At 39.5% G+C, this 17,177-nt stretch overlaps 1 protein-coding gene across 2 annotated transcripts in view; it reads right to left on the bottom strand.

Moving 5' to 3' along the window:
• Nucleotides 1-17,177, bottom strand: part of SLC39A9 (solute carrier family 39 member 9) — a 39,918-nt gene that overhangs the window by 19,949 nt on the left and 2,792 nt on the right. The gene's annotated exons all lie outside the window — the stretch shown is intronic.

Genomic DNA, 17,177 nt, shown 5'->3' with positions numbered 1-17,177 from the left:
CATTGAAAAGACTGGAAACCGTCCAATGAATGGAACAAAGTTCTGAAGTATATATAATCATGACCGTGAGCTGCTCAGTTGTGAGACCAAAACCTACAATGGCCAGTGAAAATGAAAAAAAGAGTCAGCTTTCTGAATAACTAATGCCAGTTAAAACATGAAGATCACATTTAAAACTTGATTCATTTACTTATTTATTTTTAGAGAGAGGGGAAGGCAGGGAGAAAGAAAGGGAGAGAAACATCCGTGTGTGGTTGCCTCTCATGCACCCCCTCCTGGGGACCTGGCCTGCAATCCAATCATGTGTCTGAACTGGGAATCGAACGGGCAACCTTTCGGTTTGTGCACAGGCCAGCACACAATCCACTGAGCCACACCAGCCAGGACTGAAGATGACATTTTAAAATTAGCAAGCTGTAGGCAGTGATGTAGGAAAACTTGTGTACTACCCATAATAGGGAAAAATAAGCACACTTGCCTAACACTGGAAGGAATATGAATTGCTGTAATCTATTTGGACCACAATTTGGCAATCAGATTTAACATCTCAAAAATGTGAATTCTTTGATTCAGCGATTTCACTTCTAGAAATTCACCCTAAAGAAAAAGAACTATACAAAGATGACCACTGCTCTTGTTAAAAGTGCAAACCCAAAAATAACCTAAATGTCCAAGGAGATTGGCTAAATAAACTATAATACTTCATTATAGTACCATAACACCCAGCCATTAAAAATTATGATATAGGTCTACTTATGGCTATAAAAATGCATAATGTACTGCTATGAGGAGAAAGCTGGTGGCAGACAACATGGTTTTTGTTTTTTGATAATCTTGTATTTTTAACAAAAAGTAGACATGTAAGTATACTTTTTTACACTTAATTTATACACAAGTATAAATTAAGTGTTGACAAATTTCTTACTTTATAATTTATAAACACAATATACAATATATAATTTATAACACATTTTATAAAACATATATAATTTATCTAAAATAAACATGTATTGCGCTGGCTGGTGTAGCTCAGTTGATTGAGTGCGCACCTGAGAACCAAAGGATCGTGATTCAATTCCCAGTCAGGGCACATGCCTGGGTTGCAGGCCAGTTCCCAGCAGGGGATGCACGAGAGGCAACCATACATTGATATTTCTCTCCCTCTCTCCTTCCCGTCCCCTCTAAAAATAAATAAATAAAATTTAAAAAAACAATAAAATAAACATGTATTACTCATACAACAATAAATTGTGTTTACTTCAATATTAAAGTGTTCTATGGGTTTTTTAGACCACTTACTCAGGTATGATAGACATACCAAAAGCTGTAGATATTTAATGAATACAACTTGATGTGCTTGCCATAAACAGTTTTAAGCCAACTTAATCCCAATTTTTTTTTAACCCGGATTTCTTTGAGAGCTGCCTCCTGATCTATAAAATAAAAAATATTACGTTTCAAAACTTCCTGAAGCAGTGGAATACCCTCTATGGCTTCCTGCAGTATTAGTAGTGTAAAACATGATCTTAAAAACTGTACGGGGCAATTATGTATGTTCCTCATGAAAAAGTTTCAATAACTTAATAGTATATCATGTACTTCACTTTTCTACTTACTTTCCTTTATGAGGTTAGCAAAGTACAAGTGGCTGTATTAGCTCTGATGTACTAATACAGAACTTGTGTCTATGAGGATGGGGAAATAAATATATGTGTATCTCTAGAGGAAAATGAGTTCTTAGCTGAAAGACTGGTTGAAATGTTACCTCCTCCTTGTTCGGGAAAGAGGAAGTAATCTATAGCTCACCGTGTCTCCCACTTGGGAAGAAAAAAGGGATCTATAGCTCATGTGTCTCTATTGAAAATAAGGGAACCACAGTTGCAGCACCAACTAACACCTGCCATATGGCAAGAGGAGAATTCCCACAACTTGAGCACACAGGCCAGGTCAGCCCTTCAAACACTTAGGATGGTCACTATTAACAACGTATAAATTAAGAGGATTCTAAATGTGTCCAGCGGCTGGGGCACTGACTTGGGAGATACAATTGATTCCATGTTCAATGTAGTTAACAATTCAGTACCTCAACTTTTCTTCTGTAAAATAAGAATATTTCTGCATGTCTTGTGGAGATTTAGGAGGAAATAGAATAAAGTGATTAAAGCATTTCAAAAAAATGACACCAAACAACTGGTGTTACTATTTTAATATTTAATACTGAACTATTCTGAGAGTCTTTGTCTTCTCCATGTTACTAAACTCACCAATGTTGCTAATCACAGCATTCATTTGAGACAAACTGTTAGAGCATGAACAATATGGAAACCCAGCTCCATTAGGTGCAGATTGATAGGGTAATTAATATAATAATTTTTTTCATCATTCTCTCTAATCAATAAAACTATGAATAGAATACTTTTGCAATCTTGGGTTTGCAAAATTGCTTAGTGAGAACACAAAAACACAAAATTCAACATCAGAATTTAAAACGTTTGCTATCCATTAAAATATGAACACACAAGCTACATACTGGAAGAAAATGTCAGCAGCAATACATACGACCCGCGGTGGATGCTGTGGTAACAGTGTCCCCATCAGCCCCCTTCAGGTCAGAGACACTGCTCCCCCAGCTGCTGGGAGTGTTGCCTACCACTGGCTCACAGATGAATCCCTTTGAGGAACTAACCTTGGGCCAAAGGGAAGTACTTCCCCCTCCCAGGGTAGTCCATGTCTACTGACTAGTCCACTGGATTATCTGGAGGGAGGACAAAGTCTGCTCCCTTTGCCTTCATTCAGGATATCTCTGAAGGGCCATCCATCTCCAGAGCCTTGCTGTGGGGTGAGCTGAGGCTGCTACAGCAATTTAATTACAGTCTAATTTCTCCATCTGCTTAATCCAGCTCATTCTTTCACACTCCAAGAACACTCCCCAGTTAACTTCCTGCAAGCAAATCTCCTTGTCAGAGTCTGTCTTCCTGGGAACCCAACCTAAGATACAGAGGTAGGGCTTGTATTTGAAATATAAAGAATTTAGTCTACGGCCATACCATCCTGAACGTGCCTGATCTCGTCTGAAATATAAAGAATTTCTACACTAAGAGATAATAAATAAATAAATAAATAAATAAATAAATCAGAACAGCTACTTCACAAAAAATATATGAATAGCCTATAAGCCCAGGAAAAGGTGCTCAACATCATTTAGTCATCAGGAAAATGCAAAATTTAACTACAATGAAATACCTCTTCATACCTACAAGAATGTCTAAAATTATAAGACTGACAACAGTAAATGATGGCAAGGATACAGAGCATCTGGCTTTCTCATCCAATGCTGGTGGGAGCATTAAAATAGCACAACCACTTTGGAAAACTGGTAATCTTTTATAAGTTAAACCAGCAACTCCACTTTTGGGTATTTACCAAGAGAAATGAGGATGTATGTACACAATGTTTATAAAAGCTTTACCTGGAACAAATGTCCATCAACAGAAGAATGGATAAATAAATTGTGGTTAACTTATACAAAGTAAGTCTACTCAGGAACCAAAAGGAACAAACTACTGATCCATGGACATGGACAACACTGTGGTGACTGTAGTGGGGAGGGGAGTATAATGGGATAAATGGTAATGGAAAAAATACAATAAAAACAAATACAATGGATCTCTAAAAAAGATAAACATACTTTTTGAGATAATTTTTTATTATAAATGGTTGTAAGAAATAGTAGAAGGACACCAGTTTCCTTCTCTAGTAATTTTTATTAAATTAAATTTGGTTATAGTTTCACTTTAATTTTTAAAAAAATCAAATGTCCTTTCTTTTAAAATATAATGATGACAACAATTTCTATTGTTAGCATTCTTATTTGGCAAACTTAAAAACAGGCAACCCTCTATCAATTCTCCCTAATTTCAAAAATATTCTTGGCCTGTGAAACCTAAAAGCCTGGAAAACTGTGATCTGCAGTATAAGCATGAGTTCTGTTATAACACCGTAACAAACTTCAGGAACAATAAGTATAAGAATTTGTAGGAAGTGATCATGAAGATAAACCTGAGCGAACCATCTAGCTTTGTAATATTTCTTTGGAGGAAAGGCAATATGAGCTAAAATTACTGTACTGTATTATGTTTTCAACTCATTCTGAAATTAAGTAAAGCACATTTATTTACCAGATGAAATTAAACATCCACTGAACACTATGTTTGTATGTCCCTGTACTGCTTTCTCCAAATTTTAAGTTACATGAATTTTTGTTTTTAATTATTGCTGAACCTGTTTACAGAACACTATCGGGCACACAACAGAGTCTCCCTAAATATTTATCGAAAGAATAAATTCAGTGTTGAGTACCATGAAAGACACTAGGCTCCACTTCACTGGTCCTAATATCAACAAACATACGAATACAATGGAACTTCTTTAGAATATCTGTGCTGGGAAACAGGTTTAAACACGTTCCTTGCCAGTGTAACCTCATCAGGAATTTTCAGTGATTAACTGATTTGGACCTTATGCTTTGGCTCAAAGGGTATTCAAGTACTTATAATAAAGAACTATAGGATTCCATCATAGTGAATGTGAGGCAGTGTTGTCATTTGTCTCACTCATACAAATATCTTACATAACATCTATTTTTTGTCAAGAAGTGTTCAGTCACTGTTTCAATCTTCAGTAAAGTGATATAAAACTTCTATCCTACATAACTTTTTAATTTTTAATTGTATTTTATTGATTTTGATATTCCAGTTGTCCTGATTCCCGCCCCCCTTTGTCCCGCTCCATGCAGCACCCCCAACTCCCCCAGGCAATCCCCCCACCACTGTTCATGTCCATAGGTCACGTGCATAAGCTCTTTGGCTACTCCATTTCCTACATTATATTTTACATCCCCACGGCTATTCTGTAACTACCTATCTGTAGTTTTTAATCTCCTCACTTCATCCATTCTCCCCCTCTCCCCTCCCATCTGGCAACCTTCTGGTCATTAACTTCTTTTCTCTTGCTTTTAAGAGTCTCTCTATGTTTAACCTTTTGGTCTTTTAATAATGATGTGTCTTGGAGTGGACCTCTTTGCATCCATTTTGTTTGGGACTCTGTGCTTCTTGGACTTGTATGTCTATTTCCTTCACCAAATGAGTGAAGTTTTCTTTCCTTTTTTCAGATAAATTTCCAATTTCTTGCTCTTTCTCTTCTCCTTCTGGCGCCCCTATGAGGCAAAGGTTGGACCTCTTGAAGTTGTCCCAGAGGCTGTTTATACTGTCCTTTTTTAAATTTTTTTCTTGTTGTTCTGTGTGGTTTTTTGCTTCCTTATGTTTCAAATCACTGATTTGATTCTTGGCTTCATTCACTCTACTGTTGTTTTGCTGTAAATTGTTCTTTATTTCAATTAGTGTATCCTTCACTTTTGACTGGATCTTTTATACGGTACTGAGGTTCTCACTAAGTTCCTTGAGCATTCTCATAACCAGTGTTTTGAACTCTGCATCTTATGGATGCTCCATAAGCATCTACCAGATAGATGCTTATCTCCATTTCATTTAGCTCTTTCTTGAATTTTGATTTGTTCTTTCATTTAAGCCATGTTTGTCTACTTGTTTTGACAGCTTCCCCGTGTTTGTTTCTATGTATTAGGTAGAGCTGCTTTGCCTATGTATCTTGGTAGTGTGGCCTAATGTAGTAGGTGTCTTGTAGGGTCCTGTGGCACAGCCTCACCTATCTGGGTACTCAAGGTGCACCCTTTGCGTGGACTGAGTAAATCCTCCTCTTATAGCTGAGTATTGGTTGCTATTGGCAAAATCAGTGGAGAATTTTACCCAGGCTAGTCAGCTGCAAGGACTGGCTGTGACCACTTACTACCACCTCTGCCCTCCATGGAGGACTAGGTGTTCAGGGGCAGGGTGGTGGTGCTCCGCCATGGTCTGCAGCTGTCTACTGGGTGTGCTGGCCCTAGGGTTTCCCAGGTGGTGCAGGCCACGGTGAGCCCCCACCAGTGTTTTGCCCAGGGTACACTGTCTGAGATGGCTGCTACTGGAGCTGGGCTTGGAGATTCCCAGGCAAAGCCGAGCCATGACTCTAACCTGACTGCTGCTAGGGCTCACTGAAGCCAGCTGTTTCTTGTTTGATAGGATTTAGGAGCCAAGACAGCCATTCATATGGAAAAGCAGTTTGGGTGGGCCTGTAAATTGGGTGGGATAGAGCCTCTGTGGATCTCCAAGGTGGGTCACACAGTGTTAGCCAGATTAATGGAGTCTCAGATATGGCACAAGCCTACAGGCTTTGTGTGGGGAGGGCTCAGCAAAGGGACAGTGACCTCTGCTCATCCCAATGCCAGATATTCAGTCTTTGCCTGTACACCAATGTTGCCCTTCAAGCTGCCACACCATGCTGGAGCTCAGAGGGAGCTAGTCTGAGTAGGTGAGTCCATGTGTGGGTTCCCCAGAGTAACTGCTTGGTGCTCCAGCAGCCTCCTCCACCCACTCAATCCCCACTGGCTTTCACAGCCTTAAGTTGTGGGGACTTACCTTTCTGACATTAGAACCCTGGGCCGGAGGGCCTGGTATGGGTCTGGACTCTTTACTCCCAAGATATCCCTCCCTAATTTTTATCCACATGGGTGTGGAGTCAGCTTGTTCCACATCCGTGCCCCTCCTACCAGTCTGGAAGGATGTGGTTGCTTCAATTCTGCAGTTGTCAGACTTCCATTTAACTTGATTTTATAGCTGTCGCACTTCCACTCAACTTGATTTCTGACCTTCCTGAGTGATGGCTGTTTTATATTTTAGTTGTAATTTTGAAGTGGCTGTGTGAAGAGGCAAACCATGTCTGCCTACGTTGCCATCTTCACCAGAAGCTCAATTCCACATAACTTTTATTAGCTTAGTAAATGTCTACTAACCTCAGTGATCAGTACTATAGAAACAACATTCTTCATGAAAAGAACAACCAGTATTTCAGGAAATAAGCATCACTGCCATGACATGTCATTTGTTTTTATTTTTTAAATTTCTTAGCTACCTAAATTGTTTACGATGCAATCATACTTATTTTAAGCACTACAGATGTGGCTCCATGTTATTTGTATAGCTGTATTCTTTCACACAACTTCACAATCTGGGAATCAATCTCAAAATTATGTGCATGTCACAGTTAAAATGCTGAGAGTTTCTCTCCTTTGCTTATGGTAAATCACTAAAATGTGCACCATTGAAGGAAGAACTACAGATTCCAAGTATAGTTCAAGATGAAAAGTGAGTTCCCAAAGCGATCATTTCTGTCAGCAAAATAAAATATTTGCTCAAGAGAGACATGAACCGTGCAATGCATTGGTTTTACGCCATCTCATTTTACCATTTCACAGCAGTAGTTTGACTGAGCCAAAGGACTGACCAGACGTATTATTTTATTTATTTTTTTAAGTATTTAAATACTTCTTTTTTAAAAAGATTTTATTTATCTTTAGAGGAGAAGGGAAGGAGAAAGGGAGAGAAATATCAATGTATGGTTGCCTCTTGTGTACTCCCCACTGGGAACTGGCTTGCAACCAAAGCATGTGCCCTGACTGGGAATCAAACCACGATACACTGGTTTGCAGGCCCACACTCAATCCACTGAGCCACACCAGCCAGGGCCAGATGTATTATTTTAAACAACAGCAAGTACTCAATGACATTAACTATCAGTGCAAAGCTTTGAAGTCTAATTTTCTTGGCAGACACCAAGATAGGTAAATGATTTTTCTTTTCTTGCTCATAAGAAGAGTCAATAAATTGTTTGGTTACCCTACATATAAGCCAATAATTTTTAAAGGTTTTAATATTGAAAATAGTTTATTTCAACATTCCTTGTACTGTGCTCATTTTTGTACTGAAACCAACTGTAATTTCCTAAAAAATTAGAGGTGCACCTCTTCCAAGCTCTAGACACTGAAGAGATGAAATATATAGTTACTCTGTAGCCTAAAATATACAGGGTACAGAGTAACTCTTTTTAAAAAATTTTTATTTGATTTTATTGATTATATCATTACAGTTGTTCTATTCCCCTCCTTCATTCCCCTACACCCTGAGCCCCCCACCCCCACCATTCCCCCCCTTTAGTTTATGACCACGTGTCTCAAGTTTTTTAGATTCTATATTTCCCCTACTATTCTTGCCCTCCCCCTATCTATTTTCTACCTACCATCTATGCTACTTATCTTCTGTACCTTCTCCCCCCTTCTCATCCTCCCACTCCCCTGTTGCTAACCCTCCATGAGATCTTCATTCCTATGTTTCCACCACTGATCTAGCTGTCCTCTTAGTTTGCTTTTTAGGTGTGGCTGTTAATAACTGTAAGTTTGCTGTCCTTTCACTGTTCATCTTTTTTATCTTCTTTTTCTAAGTCCCTTTAACATTTCATATAATAAGGACTTGGTGATGATGAACTCCTTGAATTTGATCTTATCTGAAAAGCACTTTATCTGTCCTTCCATTCTAAATGAAAGCTTTGCTGGATAGAGCAACCTTGGTTGTAGGTCTTTGGATTTCATGACTTGGAATACCTCTTTCCAGCCCCTTCTTGCCTGTAATGTCTCTTTTGAGAAATCAGCTGACAGTCTGATGGGAACTCCTTTGTAGGTGACTGTCCCCTTATCTCTTGCTGCTTCTAGGGTTCTCTCCTTCATTTTAATCATGGCTAATGTAATGATGATGTGCCTTGGTGTGTTCCTTCTTGGGTCCAACTTCTTTGGGACTCTCTGAGCTTCCTGGATTTCCTGGAAGTCTATTACCTCTGCCAGATTGGGGAAGTTCTCCTTTATTATTTGTTCAAATAAGTTTTCCACTCGTGGCTGTTCCTCTTCCCCTTCTGGTACCCCTATAATTCGGATGTTGGAGCGTTTAAAGATGTCCTGGAGGTTCCTAAGCCTCTCCTCATTTTTTTGAATTCTTGTTTCTTCATATTTTTCTGTTTGGTCATTTGTTTCTTCCTTCTGGTCCACTCCTTTGAGTCCCAGTGTCCTTTCCATCACTATTGGTTTCCTGTGCATTTTCCTTCATTTCAATTAGTTTAGCCTTCATATGTTCCTCTAATTTGTGACTAAAATCAACCAGTTCTGTGAGCATCCTGATCACCAGTGTTTTGAACTGTGCATCTGATAGGTTGGCAATTTCTTGTTCACTTAGAGTTATGGGTTCTGGGGCTTTCAGATCTTCTTGAGCCATTTTTGGTCTGTTCATGCCCGTTAAGTATGAGGAGCAGAGCCTCAAGTGTTCAACAGGGCGGGGCAACCCAGGTCACTGGGTTGTGATGCTGTATGTGGGGGCAGGGTCAGATTCAGGCAATAGCAGCCACCTCTGCTGCTTCCTGCCACTGGGGCCTGCTCGGTCCATCTCACTGCTCACTCCTTCACAGGTCTATCTGCGCGCAAATGTGTGACCCCATCCAGCCTGCCGCCCTGCGCCCTCACTGGGTACACCGGTCGCTCACTGGGTCCGCCCGTTGCAACCCCACTCCTGGGATCCGTGCGCCTGAGTCCAACTGACCGAGTTTTCCTGTGCAACCCCGCTCCGCCAGCTGCTGGCTTTGCCCCTCTTACCAGTCTGGCTGAAGAATTTGTTGTTATTAGACTTCTGAAAAGTTCAATTTTCTATGTTTTCTGTTGCTAAAATTTTGTTGTCTCTAAACTTGGTTGTGTGAGAAGGCACAGTGTCTCCACCTATGCCTCCATCTTGGCGGAAGTCCGGGTACAGTAACTCTTGTTCAAGCAACAAAGGCTTTCTCCATATTCTTAAAAACAAGCCTGTTCAAGGAGATACCTTCTAATTTAACTACTACATTATCTGTTAAATGTCAGTAACAGGTACCGAAGAAAACTCAAATATGAACTTTGTTATTCAAGCCCTTACATCTGAGACAAGATGCCAAAAAGCTTCCTGCCTCTAGGTAGCAGCTGTGTGACCCTGAGCAAGTTCAGTGTCCTCCTCTATAAGAAGGGGCTGAGATAATGACTACTATTATCATGCAGGAGTAGCACAGAGTAACTGTCATTATTGCTTATCTTTAACAGCATCCATTGTATGCAGGGGAAGCTCCTGAGCCCCTCCTCCAATAGAACAACAAAATAAAACCCAGATCCTTAAGTTCAAGTGAACAATACTACATGATACTTGCCCTTTTGCCAGCATCATATAGGCTCCTTTTCCTAATTCATTTGACATAGAAGAAATAACAAGGAATACTTTATTATTGCCACTTCCTCCAACCTTGGAAAACAAGACTAATTTCTTTTTCTATCAGTCATTTTTAAATATAAAAGAACTAAACAAAAATTTAAATCCCATAAGACTGTTCAATGTGACCATAAAAAAAAAAAAAACATTAGGAAAGCACATGGGAAAACATTGGTAATAAATACTGTTATTAATTTATAAGATGTTTAATTTAGCCCTAGCTGGTGTAGCTCAGTGGATTGAGCACATGTATGGGAACCAAAGGGTTGCTGGTTTGATTCCCATTCAGGGCACATGCCTGGGTTAGGGTTGTCAGGCCAGGTCCCCAGCAGGGGGCACACAAGACGCAACCACACATTGATGTTTCTCTCCCTCTCTTTCTCCTTCCATTCCCCTCTCAAAAAAATAAATAAAAATAAATAAAAAAGTAAAAAATAAAATAAAATAAAATCTTTAAGAAAGATATTTAATTGAACTGAGAAAGATTAAAATAATGAACAATACTTTTTTCTCTATCAGATTAGCAAGCAAAGTTTTAAAAATTAACAATGATAGCACTCAATGTTTGTGAGACTACAGTGTCATTTGCATTTGGGGGGAATAAATGTTTTTTATAAAAGCTGGTAATACAAATTGAGAATCTTCTTAACAACATTTACACTCACTGATTTTGTCATTCTACCCCTGCAGAAATAATCTGAAATATGTTCCTAACCTCAGACACGAAAATACTCTTTCAACACTATTATGAGCCCTGGCTGGTGTGGCTCAATGGATTGAGGGTCAGACTATGAAGCCAAGGGTCGCTGGTTTGATTCCCAGTCAGGTCACATGCCTGGGTTGCAGGCCAGGTCCGCAGTGGGGGGCGTGTGCAAGGCAACCACACATTGATGTCTCTCTCCCTCTCTTTCTTCCTCCCTTCCACTCTCTAAAATAAATAAATAAATAAAATATTTTTAAAAAGACACTATTATGAAAACAAATTAAATGCATAATAGGAGTTTCTGTACATAAAATAACAGAATGTAATGAAGGCATTAAAAATGCCTAGAACACATTTATAATAATAACAGAAATACTTATGTTATACTACCAAGTAAATGAAGGGAAATGGAAAATTACACATCTACCATATAACCAACCAGGTTAAAAATGCAAACAGATAGAAAAAAAAGAATGGAAAGAAAACAAAAATGTTACTAGTAATTCTCATTGGACAGTGGGATAGAATTTTTTTTTTAATCCTCACTTGAGGACATTTTTTTCCCATTATTCTGAGAGAGAGAGAGAGAGAAACACTGATTGGTTGCCTTCTCATACACACTCAACCCAGGATTGAACCCACAATCTGGGTATGTGCCCTGACCAGAATCGAACCTGCAACCTTTTGGTCTACAGGACAACACTCCAACCAACTGAGCCACACAGGCCAGGGCTAGAAGATGATTTTATTTTCCTTTTACACATTATCACATTTTCTAAATTTTCTGCAAAGAGCCTCTACTATATAATCAGGCTTTTTTCTTTAATTAGAGGTTATGTTATTAATGGCTTTGAACTTAGTAAACTTTGAGGTTCAATTTCATCTATAAGAGAAAAACTCTTCCCTTCCAAGGTTACTGTTAAGAACTACACAGAACTTAACACTTCAGTTAACACAGTAGCTACTGTTTTTATTATTATTATTATTATTATTATTATTATTATTATTAATCATTGTAGTATTGTTGGACTAAAGAGCACAAGTTCTTAATGTACAGAGATGTTTTCCCCTTTATTAAGTGGTTCTAAGCAACTGCACTTTGAGGTTTTTGTCCTAATTTGAAATGTTTTTGAGTCTCCCCCTTTCTGTCATGCTGTGACACATGTCCTCTGTTTGCTCCCCTACCTATTCTAGTTTACTGTTTCTAAAACAAGTTTTCAAAGAGCTTAGAAATCACACAGGCTAGTACAGAGGTTCTACCCTGGAGGTCACAAACATGGGTTGTCTGGCCCACACAGTGAGTTAATAAAATTTGAATTAGTAGCCAAATGTCAAATTCAGAAGATTTCATGTAAAAATTTATATTTATAACTTCTGGAAAGTAGGAAGACTAGGCAACACCAGGGATGATGTCACCAACTGCCACATGCTCTTCAGCTGACCACAGTTCTCACTACTCCCAAATGCTCCCAGGCACTGACACTGATGGTCAGCTACCCCGTATCTTGATTAAACTTTAACTACTTTATCTTACTCGAGGCCTGATTCACTGTTCAGCCTCATGAACTTGAACTGTTTTATCTTGCTCCAGGCCTGACTCACTGTTCAGCCTCAGTAGTGATTTTATAACCCCATTACCTAGTAGGGTCCAATCAAGAAAGAGAAATCAAAAAGTAATTGAACAGGGAAGTTTAATATAAGAAATAACCACAACAGGGGAGTGAATGAGAAATCAGCTAATAAGAGAGAATTCTAAGGCATATAAGAGTAGCAAATAAAAGGACCAGCAACCACTGTAGGGCCCAGAGAGAATACTCAAAGAAGAGGTCCCACCAGGGCTGATACAAACCCTGCTGGAGAGGGCATGGCTGGGCTCAGTGAACTGGGAGTAAGGTTCTGGGACCAACTCTTGACGTGTTTGTATGAGGGAAATACTTCCCCACACCAAGCAATGCTGGGACGCCAACTGGCTGTCCTACAATTCAACTGAACTCTAACACTAACACTATCTTACCCTGTAAGACAGCATCAAATCCCACAGGGTAAGAGCTCAGTCTTACAAGGCTGCCCAAGTCCACCTACTTTAGAAGTCAGCCAGAAGTCCTTGTTACCTGGGCTTCTGACTGACTGGCTATATACTCGAAGTTCCAACAACCCCCTCTCCTTAGGTTCAATTAATCTACTAAGAACTGGGAGAAACATTTTACTTGCTAAATTACCAGTTCATCATTAAAAGATATAATTCAGGGACACACACATGATAGCGCTGATCAAGGAATGGGGAAAGGGTACAGAACTTCCATGCACCCCCCAAGAGTGAAACTCCCCAAGACCTTCATTTATGTGTTCACCAACCTGAAAGCCCTCTAAACTCCATTTAAAAAAAATTATTTATTTTTAGAAAGAGGGAAAGGGAGTGAGGAATAGAGGGAGAGAAACATCAATGTGTGGTTGCCTCTCACATGCCCCCTCCCCACCAGGGACCTGGCCTGCCACCCAGGCATATGCCCTGACTGGGAATTGAACCAGCGATCCTTTGCTTCACAGGCAGGTGCTCAACCCACTGAAACACACCAGCCAAGGTGTGAACCCCACTTTTAAATCAAGGCTTCATTACATAGGCAAGACTGATTAAATCATCAGACATTGGTGACTGAGTCAACCTCCAGCCCCTCTTGCCTCCCCAGTGGGACTGAAGTTTCAATCCTCCAATCAGCCCCCATCCTTAGGTTATCTAGTAATAACCTAAGATAAGTCACCTCATTCATATAACAAAAGTCACTCTAACTATAAAAAAATATATGTTTGGTCTCCATCCCTGATTATGGCCTGGAACTTATCTAAGACCACTGGAATTTCCTAAGTGATGAGAGATGCTACCAATATCCTTCCTTCATCTCTATTATAGTAACTCATATTTATGAAGTACTTACTGTGTCAAGCATGTTTTATTATAATCTATTAACTCAACCCTATGAGGCAGGTACTTCTACTATCCCCACTTTACAACAGAGGCACAGTAAGCTCAGAAAATTTGCTCACGTGGCTGGCGCATGGCAGAGCCAAGTAGTCCAGCTCCTCCGTGACAGACGACCCAGGTAGTCCAGCTTCAGGGTCTTTACTCTGAGGCACTACGCTAAACTACTTCTCTATAAAACCCATTTCACTGTTTCACTTTCTGCTTTTAGCACCTGTCTTCTTTCCTCAATTTGCCTTTGGCAGATACTAAAGAAGTAATGAAAAGAACATATGAGGTACAGAAGCTATAGTAAAATTTTTTGCTTAATAGAAAATTGACCTCCAGGTAAATACAGAAATTTAATAAGTAGTTTGATGTAATTATCTAGTAGTTAACCCCCAAACCCTATCACTTAAAAATCCATGTAACTGGGGTAGAAGAATTTCAATTTCCAGACCAACTGACACCTATTTCTATTTTATTTCAATAAAGTTGACATTGAATATTAGTATTCAAGGAGGATTGAGATTTTTTAAGTTCCATTATAGATTTTAAAAAATACCTATATACTTATAATTAGCATTATTACTTGTTACCTAGAATTCAAAATGAGCTATAGAGGATCTTAAACCTTATCATTCAACAAAGTCTCAACTAAATTCTCCAGTTAGAGGAAAAGTTAAGACTGTCACATACAGAAGCATTCTGAATCCATTTCAGGTCTTCTTCCTTCAAAAAAAAGTATGTTAATTCTTAAATAGCACAATTGAGAAATGGCTAACCTATGAAAATATAAAGTGTGAAATTAATCTTGGATAGTTCAAAGCAGGAACTGCTTCAGATTCCAATTTGGTAGGTGTTCATTTATAGGACATCTAAGACGTAGTTCCTTCTCATAGGTTTTAAAGGTATTTGAAGACTGTCTGCCTCTGTAATAGTAGTGCTGTTACATTGACTAGGCACGAGAGGTACTGTGAAAGGTAAAATGTGAGTGAGTCCGTAAGGTGAGATGCCACGTGGCTCAGGCTTAGCCACAGAGCTGAGTCCCTCTGCAAAAGAGCTCTGTGGCCTAGCTCCCAGGTTCCCCAACACCCATAATCGTGTGCGGAGGCCTGTGAGGGGTCGTCATTAAGATCTCCACCTGTCTACAAGCAAAAGCATGGCAGACACCCCTCCAGAGGCTCGCTGGTGCCACCCACAACTACTACCAGCACTGCCGCCTGGGCTCCACTTCCAGGAACAGCTCCTGTGGAAGTGCGGAGTACTTTGGGAACGCCATTGCCCACCACCCTAGTCGCCGTAAGGCTGACCTGGGTCACTGGTGGGCACACTTCTTTTTCAGGAAGTCTACCCTCCCTCCAGTGCATGGCCACAGTACTGGAGTCCCCAGGGCACTTGGAATCTCCCTAGGCCTCTGGCAGCACGATCACCTATGACCTGGCTCCGGAAGCCACAAGGAAAGAGCCTGGCAGCCAGACCGGCAAAGTCAACACCAGGCCCCCCATCCCGATGACCACTACCAGCCGCCAGACTTCCAGAGGCACTAGACTCTTTTGAACCCCCTTCAAATCCCTCCTCGACCTCCTTCCCCTCCTGACCCCACTCCACAGACTAGGCAGGCTGCAGCAAGCAGAAGTTGGATTCTTTTATACCAGAATAGCAAAACACCAAAAAAAATAAGTGGAGGGAGCCCCCTCTCTACTACCCATGAGCCTTGCTGTTACTCAGTAACTGTGTTCCTTGTACCAAGTGGAAATTACATGACAAGCAGCCAGAAAAAAAAAATTCCTAAATTGAGGAGTTTAAGGGGTACATTATTAGTGGTGGTAAGAAGTTCCTAATGCGAGGAGCTGATGGTGCCTATTTAGATCCACTTCATTCCTTTTTACACAGTTTTCATTGGGAAAAAATAAATCATCTAGTGGTCAAGTGCTTTGGACTGGTAATCAAACGGACTTACTTTCAAATCCATCCCTACCACTGTTTGTGACCTCTCCAAGCCTAAGCATGCTGATTTGTACAGTGAGGTTTAACAGCATCTATCTCAGTCGCAACCTGAAGCTTAAATATAATGATGCAAATCAGTGCCTGGTACACAGAAGGAGCTCAATAAGCAATGTGCACATAAGTTTCAATGATGCTTATCCATATAACATCCTAGAGAAAAGCTTTTCAGGAAAATAATATTGAATCAGATTGCACTGAGATTTTACGTGACCCAAATTTAGTTTTATCAAGCAAAGATACTTAGGAGGCAATAACCCTATAAGAAAATAACCTGAAAAACTACAAAGTTAAGGAGAGCTTTCCAGATACTGGTAAATTACAGAGAATGCAAACTTTAAAATATTAGAATTTAGAAAGTCCTAACAGATGTTAAAAAAAAAAAGTAAAATCTATCGTATGACCCTAAAAGAATAAAAGGTGAATATATCAGGCAATGCAAAAGTCTTTAAAAGTGCAACTTTGCCAAATCTATTTCAAAAAGAACCAACTGCCAGGAAAAAAAAGCATACTGAACAAATTTGTTCTTTACACACACACACAAAAACCCTTTCATTTGGTGGCAACTCAAAACCCTAACAATATTTATTATAAATGAGTCGGTTATAATTAGATAGCAAACAAAACTTCTACACATGAACAACAAAATGCAGCTTCAAATAAGTTTCAAATAAGAGAGAAATCTTAACTTCACTCATCAATCAGATCACCTGCTAAGTTGGGTTTTTACTAGGTAATGTTAAGTTGTAGGTTCTCAACCTACACATGTATTTCCATTTAGAGCCAAAGAAAACTGCTTATTAACAATTGAATAAAAAATATAAGACAGTGTTAAGCTAGTGTGTCCAACTCCCTTACCAGACAGGACCTCATCTGCATAGAGCATGTTTTGGCCTCCTTTACAAGTTTAGTTTTTCTCCTTCCCATATGCTCAGGAAGAGAGCATCTTGTTCACTAGTTATAAATGCATGAGAGTCAGAGATTTTTTCCTTCGTTTTAGAACTCATTTGGGCATGAAGGTACAGTCACCAGGCCAAAAGGCAAGGAAAAGAAGTTACAAAAAGCATCAAGAATGTTGGTTTGGGGGCAAGGAATATTGGAGAAAATGACAAAGAAATCAATGTCATGTAAATTTCTCGATGGTCAGATATGACAGGTAGACACCACTGGTGTCGTAGTTTCAGACTACCTGATTTTAACTCATTTCTAAATATCAATCCTGCCATAATTAGTGATTTTATTGATCTTTTATTTCTGCTGAGACATTCTGAAGAAAAAAGTATTGAGTGACAAA

This window comes from Artibeus jamaicensis, unplaced genomic scaffold (genome assembly GCF_021234435.1).
Source record: "Artibeus jamaicensis isolate MK-2021 breed Jamaican fruit bat unplaced genomic scaffold, CSHL_Jam_final contig_851, whole genome shotgun sequence".
In the NCBI taxonomy this organism is placed as follows: domain Eukaryota; kingdom Metazoa; phylum Chordata; class Mammalia; order Chiroptera; family Phyllostomidae; genus Artibeus; species Artibeus jamaicensis.
This window is presented reverse-complemented; position numbering and strand designations above follow the sequence as displayed.